Raw genomic sequence first — 9,401 nt, 5'->3', positions numbered from 1 at the left:
ATTGTCCAGTTAAAAAGCAAAAATCCGTGCAACTGCTGGGAAAATTTATCTGAGAAAGACATTTTTTTTCAAGATAAGGCCTTTATTTAAGGCACCATAGGGTCTATCTTGTTTATACTTAACATTTTAATGATTGGAAGGTTAAGATTGGGGAGCAAGAATTGCTGCCATTCATCCAGAAACAACTGATTATGTTTTAGTGAACTTCACCCTCCCACAGGTATTTAAGGAAGCCTGTGATAATGTCAAGCCCTGATCTTTTCTTCCTGAAAGGAGGCAAGAGACATAAAGATGAACCCTCTATAAAATGACATTGTGACACAGGACCGCTACTCACAATCTTCCCTCAGAGGAGCTAAAAAAATAGAAAGCAGATGAGTTTGAAAAGGACACAGAGGCATCTGAGGACTCAACTTTCATGAGAAGTTCTTCTGCAAAAAAACAGGAAGTAAACTCTAATCATGGGGCTTTGGGTAGCAGTCACATCCTCTTACGGACTGGGGCTCTACAGCTGATTTCTTTCTGCTCTTAGTCCCCTTCTCTTAACTTCTCCTACTTCCCTGCATGGTGCAGATAATTAACAAGCACCCGTAGATGGAAGCTCTTGTAATCATCTCTTAACGCTCTTCTCAATTGTTGAAGTTAACAAGATTCTGGGGTTTTCTAAGCCAGTTCAACACATGAACCAAAAAAAAAAAAAAAAAAAACTTACACTGAAGACTACCGTTGATGGTCTTTCCACTTGTGCTGCTATTTGAATAGTCAACTGGACAGAAAATTATCCCTTTGGAGAAAGTGCCACGATTTCCAGCTTGAGGGGTAAGAAAGCACTTTAAGGCAATCAATCTCCAAGGGAGCAAAATAACTCGGCACCCAAGAGTAAAAACAGCAGCTGCTGCTGCAGGCAGTTTCACAAAGAGCATGCTGGTGTGATCACAGGGGAGAGAGCCGCATTGCCAGGAGAGATGGGGAGGAAAAGGAGGTCAGCATCAAAAACCACCTCAGCACCCATCTTTATTCAGAATGGAAAGTTCAAAATGACATAATTTCAAAGATAAAGGAGAAAACTTTTAGGATGTCAGACACAATGTTCCCAACCTGGGCTTCATTTTCTCCCTTACAATTAGATGTTCTCAGCTATGAAACAACACTAGATTTACCTGGGGAGCTTTAAAAACGAAATCTGGTGTCTGGTTCCATGACAGATCAATTAAATGAAAATGTCTGAGGGAAAGGGGTAATCTCTGGGAGATGGCAAAACATCATCAGATGATTCTGCTGTGGTAGGAAACTGATTTGCTAGACTCCAGCATCCTGCCTTGATCAAGCCCACAGTTGAGACGCCTCCAGTGACAAGCAGCTCAGTACCTTTCATGGAAATCCTTTCCGTTCAATCTCCAATTACCCCCCCCAAAAAAAATACAAGCAAGAAAACAATATCATACCATCTCCAGTGCTTCTCACAATTTAAAATGGATAACTTACAATTTATGGACTCATTTTCTGTAGAAATTTGAGAGTAAATGTTATCAGGTTAAAAAACCCAACTGGAATTATTTAGGGGGTTCAATTAAAATGTTATATAATCTAGGGAGAGTCATCTTCATTATATTGTCATCTTCATTTACTCACCTCATCTACTATGCCTTTTATTTATGTTTTAAAGTTTTCTCCATGGGGAGCAAGTATATCTTGAATAAATTAACCCCTAAATTCAGTCTGTCTTGCAGGATTTTCCATATGTGGAGCGACAGAAGATTAATAGCAGGATAGCATATGCCTCTTGTAATACAGAACTCTCCTCAGCATGATAATATTGTGTACCACCCTGCAGCAGCTGCTGCACATGAAATAGCGAGCCCAGCTGCCCACTCACTCATCTGGTCAAGATTGTGCACTCTCTTGGTCCATCCCTCACCTGCCTCAAGTTCCAGCACCTCACAGCAGCCAGCACCTTCTCAGAATTGAGAAATCACCTAGCGCCAAAGCACCTGTTTTTTCCCCAGACGCTTGGTGTTCACTTTTGCAGGTTAGCAGCTACAGCTGATTGTATTCTTGGGCAGGACCTTTAGGGAGGCAGATTTTAATTCAGTCCAAGGAAGCAGTTTCTGAGCCAGCTGTGTCAGGAGAAACCAGCTAGCAGGTAGGGAACACAGCATTGCTCAGTGTGATCAAAGGGAAGGATGCTTACACTGTTCTGCAAACAAAAATGATCACAGTCACTTCCCACTCTGAAATCGCCAGATGTCTTGTTTCATCCCCCAGTCTCACCTGCAGAGGTGAACTCCTCTGTGCCTCAGTTTCCCCTGATCAGGAGGTCCTGGTACCACACCCAGTGCCATCCAGCAATCTCAGCTTGATACCTGCAGGAGAAGGGTGCTACAAGGGCAGTCTCGGTCTCCAAACCAGAGCACATGGAGCTCTCATCTGCCGGATGATGGACAGGGAATGGGGAAAAGGTAGGGCCTGGCACCCTGAGGCACATTTCTGGGCACTGTGAGCATTGTCCAGGCCCCAAAGTCCAGTTGATCCTTATGAGCCTCACAGCCTGGTAAAGGAGTACACTCAAGTGCACACTGGGAGTCATATTTGTTACTCTAGGTTCCATACATTGAGCTGGGCAGTTTTTGTTCTCTTCCATTTCCTAGCATATCTAATTGGGTTAGAAATCATCAACCATTCTTTGATAGTTTGGTAGAATATACTTGTAAAATAATCTGAACCTGGATTTAAAAGGAGGGGAACTTGTTATTTGATTTAATATTTTCGTGGTTGGTTTTTTTTCTTTGCTTTTTTCTGGAAAGTCAGTCATATAAATGAGGGGATATTCAATTGTCAGTTTAATGAAATGTGCAGGACAAGCCTATAGAGTCAGGGACCCCGAATTCTGAAGTTGCTCAGTTTGGATTTGGCCTGGCCCTCCACATGTAGTCTGATGACACCTAGTGGTAGACTGAAATAACCCTGGGACCCATGATGCAAACTTGCTGGTCACTGGCAGCAATCCCAGCAGTTCTCCATTTCTGTTACTCAGTGTTACAAGCCAAAGAAATTCTTAGTGCCTTTAATTAAGGCTTCTCCGGCGGTTACCTGGTGTTGTCCCGAACCCAGCCTCAATGCCCCCATCACGGCCCTCCCATAAAAAGTCCAGAACATGAACCAGCCAACATGGAACAGGAACAGCATATCGTGTCCATCCCTGTGTATCAAACTCTTGTTTCATGGGACACTGTTATTTTTTTGTTTTCAATTCCTGCTCTAGTGGTATTTATTTTCTTTCAGTGTCATAATTTTATCTTCCCTCTTTCCTCATCATTTTTGTTAGAAGTTTGTCTATGTCAAAAGAAACAATTATTTTAACTTTTCAATTACATATAAATGTTTTGAGACATGATTTATATGCCACAGAACTCACTATTTTAAACTATACAATTCAAATACATATATGCACACACTAAATATAAATATACATTATATATATATATATATATATATATGCCTGGGAATTAAATGGCTGGCTCATATGGTAAATCTATGTTTAACCACTTGAGAAGCTGCCAGACTTTTCCACAATGTCCACCATAATTCCCCAGCAAAATGTGTGGTGGTTCCAGTTTTCCTACTTCCTCGTGTGTGTGTGAAGTAGCATCTTGCTGTCACTTTGAGCTACATTAACCCTAATGACTAATGACATTGGCCATCTTTTCATGTACTTAATGGCATTTGCATATTTTCTTTGGAGAAATGTCTATTCAAATTTTTACCCACTTTAATTGAATTATTTGCCATTTGTTGACTTGGAAAGTTATTTATATATTCTAAATACTAGACTTTTACTGGGTATAGGGTATGCACCTCTTTTCTCCAATTTTGTCCATTTCTTTTATTCTTTCATAATAGTGTCATTTGATGCAGAATTTTTTTAATTTTGAAGAAATAAAACTTATCTCTATTTTAATTGGATTGCTTGTGCTTTAGCAGTCTTATCTAAGAAACCATTTCTTTATCCCGGGTTACAATGATCTATGCCTAAGTTTCTTTTTAAAGAGATTTATAATTTCCGCTATGCCTGCCCATTACCTTGCTGTTCTATCTTTTCCTCCCCCTCGCACAGGGTGCGCGGCCACCCTGGCCTATTAGAGGCAGTAGTGGGTGCCTGGGGCATCATTGGCCTTGGCCGTGGTGGCAGTAGCATCAGGCTCTGCGGTGGCTTAAGCCCCAGTGCTTTTCACTGCATCCAGCAGCAGCATTGCTGTAACTGAAAAGGACATCTTCAAAATGAGCACATTCCTCGATTCCAGCAAAGCCCCACGACACAGGTGAGACGAGCTCCCTGAGTAGCGAGGCGTCAGCAGGGGACTTGATTTCCCCTTCGATCAGTCGGGTTTGGGGGCTGAAGAAAACCTAGGTCTCTTTAGATGACTACCGGGAGGTGGCCAAGCGCTTCAAACCTCGTCGGTTCTCCAGCTACAAGGCTAAGGCGGGCTCCTCTGATTGCCTGGCTGTGGATGAGTTGGTCAGTGCCTCTGACAATGACAAGGAGGACGCTTTCTCTGGGACAGACTGAATGTTGGAGAAAACGGATCTGAAGAAGTTTGATTTTGATGACTTGTTGACTGTGGATGGAAACCATGCCACATGAGCTTTTGGCCATGTTAGATGACACGTGTGATCTCTTTGCAACTGTAGTCCAAGAGACTAATAAGGACCACCCCACCGGGGGGCAGTGAACCCAACTGGCCATCTTTCAGAAAGTTTAATAAAAACAGGCCAGGTTGCCCCTTTCACCTTCTTGTGACCTCTTCCCCTTTTCCCCGGGGTTCTGTCCTGTACTCCAGATCATTCCTTTCGCTTAGAGCTAGGCAGTGAAGTGGATATCTCTGAAGGAGACAGGAAATCTGACGGTATGGCTTAGAGTACCTTGATTCCTCAGTGTGTAAAGGAGGAAGATGCCCCCTCAGATAATGATGGTGGCATCTGTATGAACCCTGAGTCTACCCTGGTTCTCCCCCAGAACATCCTCTCTACCTCCAGGAGCTCTCCTGCCATCTCCAGGAGTCCTCTGTGGGTCTTCCCATCCTAAATCCTATGATCCCCCTGGAAAGAAGATGGTAGTAGCTAAAGCTGAGGGTGAAAAGCTGGATAAGAAACTAAACAACAACAAAAAAAAATTGGAGCAAATCAAGACAGCAGCCGCCGGGTACTGCCAGAAGAATCGGACAGAGTAACAGGCCCTCACTGTCGAGTGCAAAGAGCTAGATGAGAAAAATGAGGCTCTGAAAGAAAAGGCAGATTCTCTGGTCAAGGAGATTTAATATCTGAAAGATTTGGTAGAAGAGGTTTGAAAAGCAAGGTGGAAGAAAAGTGTCCTTAGGGTAGTCAGGAATGCTGTGTGCTTGTACATAGGTGTCTTGCATACTGAAGGCTATGTTGTAATAAATTATTTTGTAGTAAAAGTACAAAAAAATTAAAGATTTATAGTTTTAGCTTTCACCTTTAGGTCTTTTACTCATTTTTTGTTAATTTTTTCACCTATAATGTGAAGTAACTATCCAACTTAATGTTTTAGCATGTGGCTAACCAGTTCTCCTAGCATCATCTGTGAGCAGATTATACCTGCTGCCCATATCAAAAATAATTTGTCATAGAAGTATGGATTTATTTCTGACCCCATGCCATCTCACTGATCAGTATTTTTTTGTTACTGCTGCAGTCTTGAATTCTGTATCTTTGTAGTAAACTGTAGAATCAGGAAGTAAAAATCCTCTAACCTCATTCTTCAAGATATTTTGTTGTTGTCATTCTAGTTTTCTTGGATTTCCACATAAATTTCAGGCTCACTTGTCAATATCTGCAAGACTGGCAGCTGAGATTTTGATAGATCCCCCTGAGCCTGTAGATCAATTCGAATAATACTGCATTAATAAGTCTTTCCACCTGTGACACAAAATGCCTTTTCATTTACAGTACTCGGATTTCTTTAAATGTTTTATAGTTTTCATTATACAAGACCTGATATTGTTTAGGTAAATATATTCTTTTTTTAATTGAATTTATTGGTACATTCTAGGTAGACAGTACAGTTACATTCATCACTGGGATCTTGTACCTTTACATGCCAGGTCTTGGTTCTCATTTTTTCCCCTTGTCCCCACCTTCCCTTCACCCCCTTCTCCCCTCCACACCTTCAAACACTTTAATTCCATTTTTACATTTTTTCATATTTTTTCCTTTTCCCTTGTTCCCCTTTCCCTATCCTCACTGTCCCTACACCTTTGCTTCTTTGCTTCCTATTTCACATTGCTAATTGTCCCATGAGGATCGTGAGTACTATTTTAGTTTTTCACACCAGAGAAACTATTCGGTATTTGCATATGTATGACTTATTTATTTCACTTAGGAGTATATTCTCAAAATGTACCCATTTACCTATGAATGAATCTACTTTCTCATTCTTTATGGCTGAGTAGTATTCCATTTTAAAGAAAAAACAAATCTTCTTTATCCAGTTTCCAACTGATGGGCAGATGGGCTGTTTCCAAGTTTTAGCTATTACAGACTGTGCTGCTATAAACATGAGTGTGCATATATCACTGTGGTGTGATTCTTTTAATTCTTTTGGAAAGATACCCAGCAGAAGGATGGCTGGGTCAAATGAAACCTCTAATCCTAGTTCTTTGAGGTATCTCCATATTGACTTCCATAGTGGTTACACCAGTCTGCACTCCCACCAACAATGGAGAAGGGTTCCTTTCTCCCTACAACCCCACCAACATTTGTTGTTGTGTGATTTCTTGATAGCAGCCATTCTTTGTGGGGTGAGGTGAAATCTCAGTGGTGTTTTCACCTGCATCTCTCGAATGACCAGTGATGTGGAGCATTTTTTCATATATTTACTTGCTGCTTTTATTTCTTTGAGAAATGTCTGTTCATTTCAGATGCCCATTTTAGAATTCGGTCTTTATATTTGGGCTGGTTGTTTTGAATTCTTTATATATTTTAGATAATAGTCCTTTGTCTGAGGAGCAGCTGGTAAAAATTTTTTCCCACATTGTAGGTTGTCTCTTAGTTCTGTTGATGGTTTCTTTTGCAGTAAAGAAGCATTTTAATAAGATGAGATCCCAGTTGTTGATTCTTTCTGCTAGTTCCCGTGCTACTGAGGATTTGTTCATAAAATCTTTTCCTATGCCAATGTCTTGCAGAGTTCTGCCTAACTTATCTCCCAGCAAGTTTAGTGTTTCTTTTTTTATATTTAGATCTTTAATCCACTTGGATTTTAATTTAGTGCATGATGACAGATAAGGGTCTAGTTTTAATCTTTTGCAGGTTGAGATCCAGTTTTTCCAACACCATTTATTAAAGAGGCTATCTTTCCTCTGGTGGGGACTGTCAGCTCCTTTGTCAAAGATGACGTAGCTGAGTGCATCTGGAGTTGTTTTTGTGTCTTCCAATCTGTTCCACTGATCCTCAGGTCTGTTTCTTTTCCAGTACCTGCTGTTTTTATCACAGTGGCTTTGTAGTATAGTTTCAAATTGGGAATTGCTCTACCCACTGCCATGTGTCTGTTCCCTAGGATGGCTTTTGCTATTCTCGGTCTCTTATGATTCCAAATGAATTTTTGGATTCTTCTTTCTAGCTTTGTGAAGTATTGTGTTGGGATTTCAATTGGTATTGCATCGAATCTGTATAGCAGTTTTGGTACTATGGCCATTTTCACTATTTTGATTCTTCCTACCCAGGAGCAGGGGAGGTCTTTCCGTTTTCTTATATCCTCCTTGATCTCTTTTTTCAGAGTGCTGCAGCTTTCAGTGTAGAGGTCTTTGGCTTCTTTTGTTAGATTGATTCCCAGATACTTCATTTTTCTGGTGGTACTATTGTGAAAGGAATTGTTTCCCTAATTTCTTTCTCAATGAGTCTCTTGTTTGTGTACAAGAAGGCTATTGATTTTTGGGTGTTGACCTTGTATCCAGCTACTCTGCTAAAAGTGTCAATTAAGTCGAGAAGTCTTTTGGTGGAGTTTATTCGGTCTTCAATGTAGAGTATCATATCATCAGCAAATAATGACAGTTTAACTTCTTCCTTTCCTATCTTTATTGCTTTAATTTCTTTCTCTTGTCTAATTTCTATGGCTGATGTTTCCAGAACTATATCGAAGAGGAGTGGTGATAGTGGACATCCTTTTCTTGTTCCTGATTTTAGCATGAAGGTTTTCAGTTTTTGGCCATTTAATATGATGTTGGCTGTTGGTTTTTCATAGATAGCCTTTATTAAGTTGAGACATAGACCATCTATTCCAGTATTTTGCAGAGTTTTTATCATGAATGGGTGTTGAATTTTGCCCAATGCTTTTTCTGCATCTATCGAGAGGATCATGTGGTTCTTGTCCTTGACTTTGTTAAAATAGTGTATTATATTTATTGACTTATGTATGTTGAACCATCCTTGCATCCGTGGAATAAGTCCGACTTGGTCAGGTTGTATGATCTTCTTGATGATCCTCTGTATTCTGTTTGCTAGTACCTTATTGAGGATTTTTTCATCTATATTCATTAAGGAGATTGGCCTGTAGTTCTCTTTTTTAATTACATCTTTCCCAGGTTTGGGAATAAAAGTGATATTTGCTTCCAGGAATGAATTTGGAAGTACTGCTTCTCTTTCAATTTCATTGAAAAGTCTGAAGAGCAATGGTAGTAGATCTTCTCTAAATGTCTCATAAAATTCAGCAGTGAATCCATCAGGACCTGGGCTTTTCTTTGTTGGTAAGTTTTTAATTACATTTTCAATTTCACTGATTATGATTGGGGTGTTTAAAATGTCTTTATCTTCTTCGTTCAACTTTGGTAATTCATAAGTATGTAGAAATCTGTCCATTTCTTCTGTGTTTACCATTTTATTAGAGTACAGGTTCTCATAGTATGTATTAATGATCCTCTGGATTTCTGTGGGATCTGTTGTGATTTTGCCTTTTTCATTCCTGATTGCATGAATCTGAGCCTTTTCTTTCTTTTTTGATAAGATTTGCTAAGGGTTTATCAATTTTATTTATTCTTTCAAAAAGCCAACTCTTTGATTCATTTATTTTTTGTATCATTTTCTTAGTTTCCCTTGCATTGATTTCTGCTCTAATCTTTATAATTTCCTTTCTGGTTCAAGCTTTGGGTTTTTCTTGCTCTTGTTTTTCTAGGAGTCTAAGAGTCATCGTTATGTTGTTTATTTGAGCTTGTTCTGTTTTCCTAATGTGGGCATTCAGTGCTATGAATTTTCCAGGTAGAACTGCTTTCATTGTGTCCCATAGATTCCTCTATTTTGTATTGGCACTTTCATTTATTTGTAAAAACTGTCTGATTTCTTCTTTATTTTCCTCTGTGATCCATTGATTTGTTCAGGAGAGTATTGTTCAA

The 9,401-nt window shown here is 39.8% G+C and overlaps 1 pseudogene; it reads left to right on the top strand.

Moving 5' to 3' along the window:
• The first annotated feature begins 2,209 nt into the window (after positions 1-2,209).
• Positions 2,210-5,913, top strand: LOC104868929 (annotated as a pseudogene).
• The last annotated feature ends 3,488 nt before the right edge of the window (positions 5,914-9,401 follow it).

The sequence above is a fragment of the Fukomys damarensis genome, unplaced genomic scaffold, assembly GCF_012274545.1.
Source record: "Fukomys damarensis isolate Sample0158 unplaced genomic scaffold, DMR_v1.0_HiC HiC_scaffold_9, whole genome shotgun sequence".
NCBI classification, from domain to species: Eukaryota; Metazoa; Chordata; class Mammalia; order Rodentia; family Bathyergidae; genus Fukomys; species Fukomys damarensis.
The sequence above is the reverse complement of the archived record's forward strand: the minus strand, read 5'-3'. Positions and strand labels throughout refer to the sequence as shown.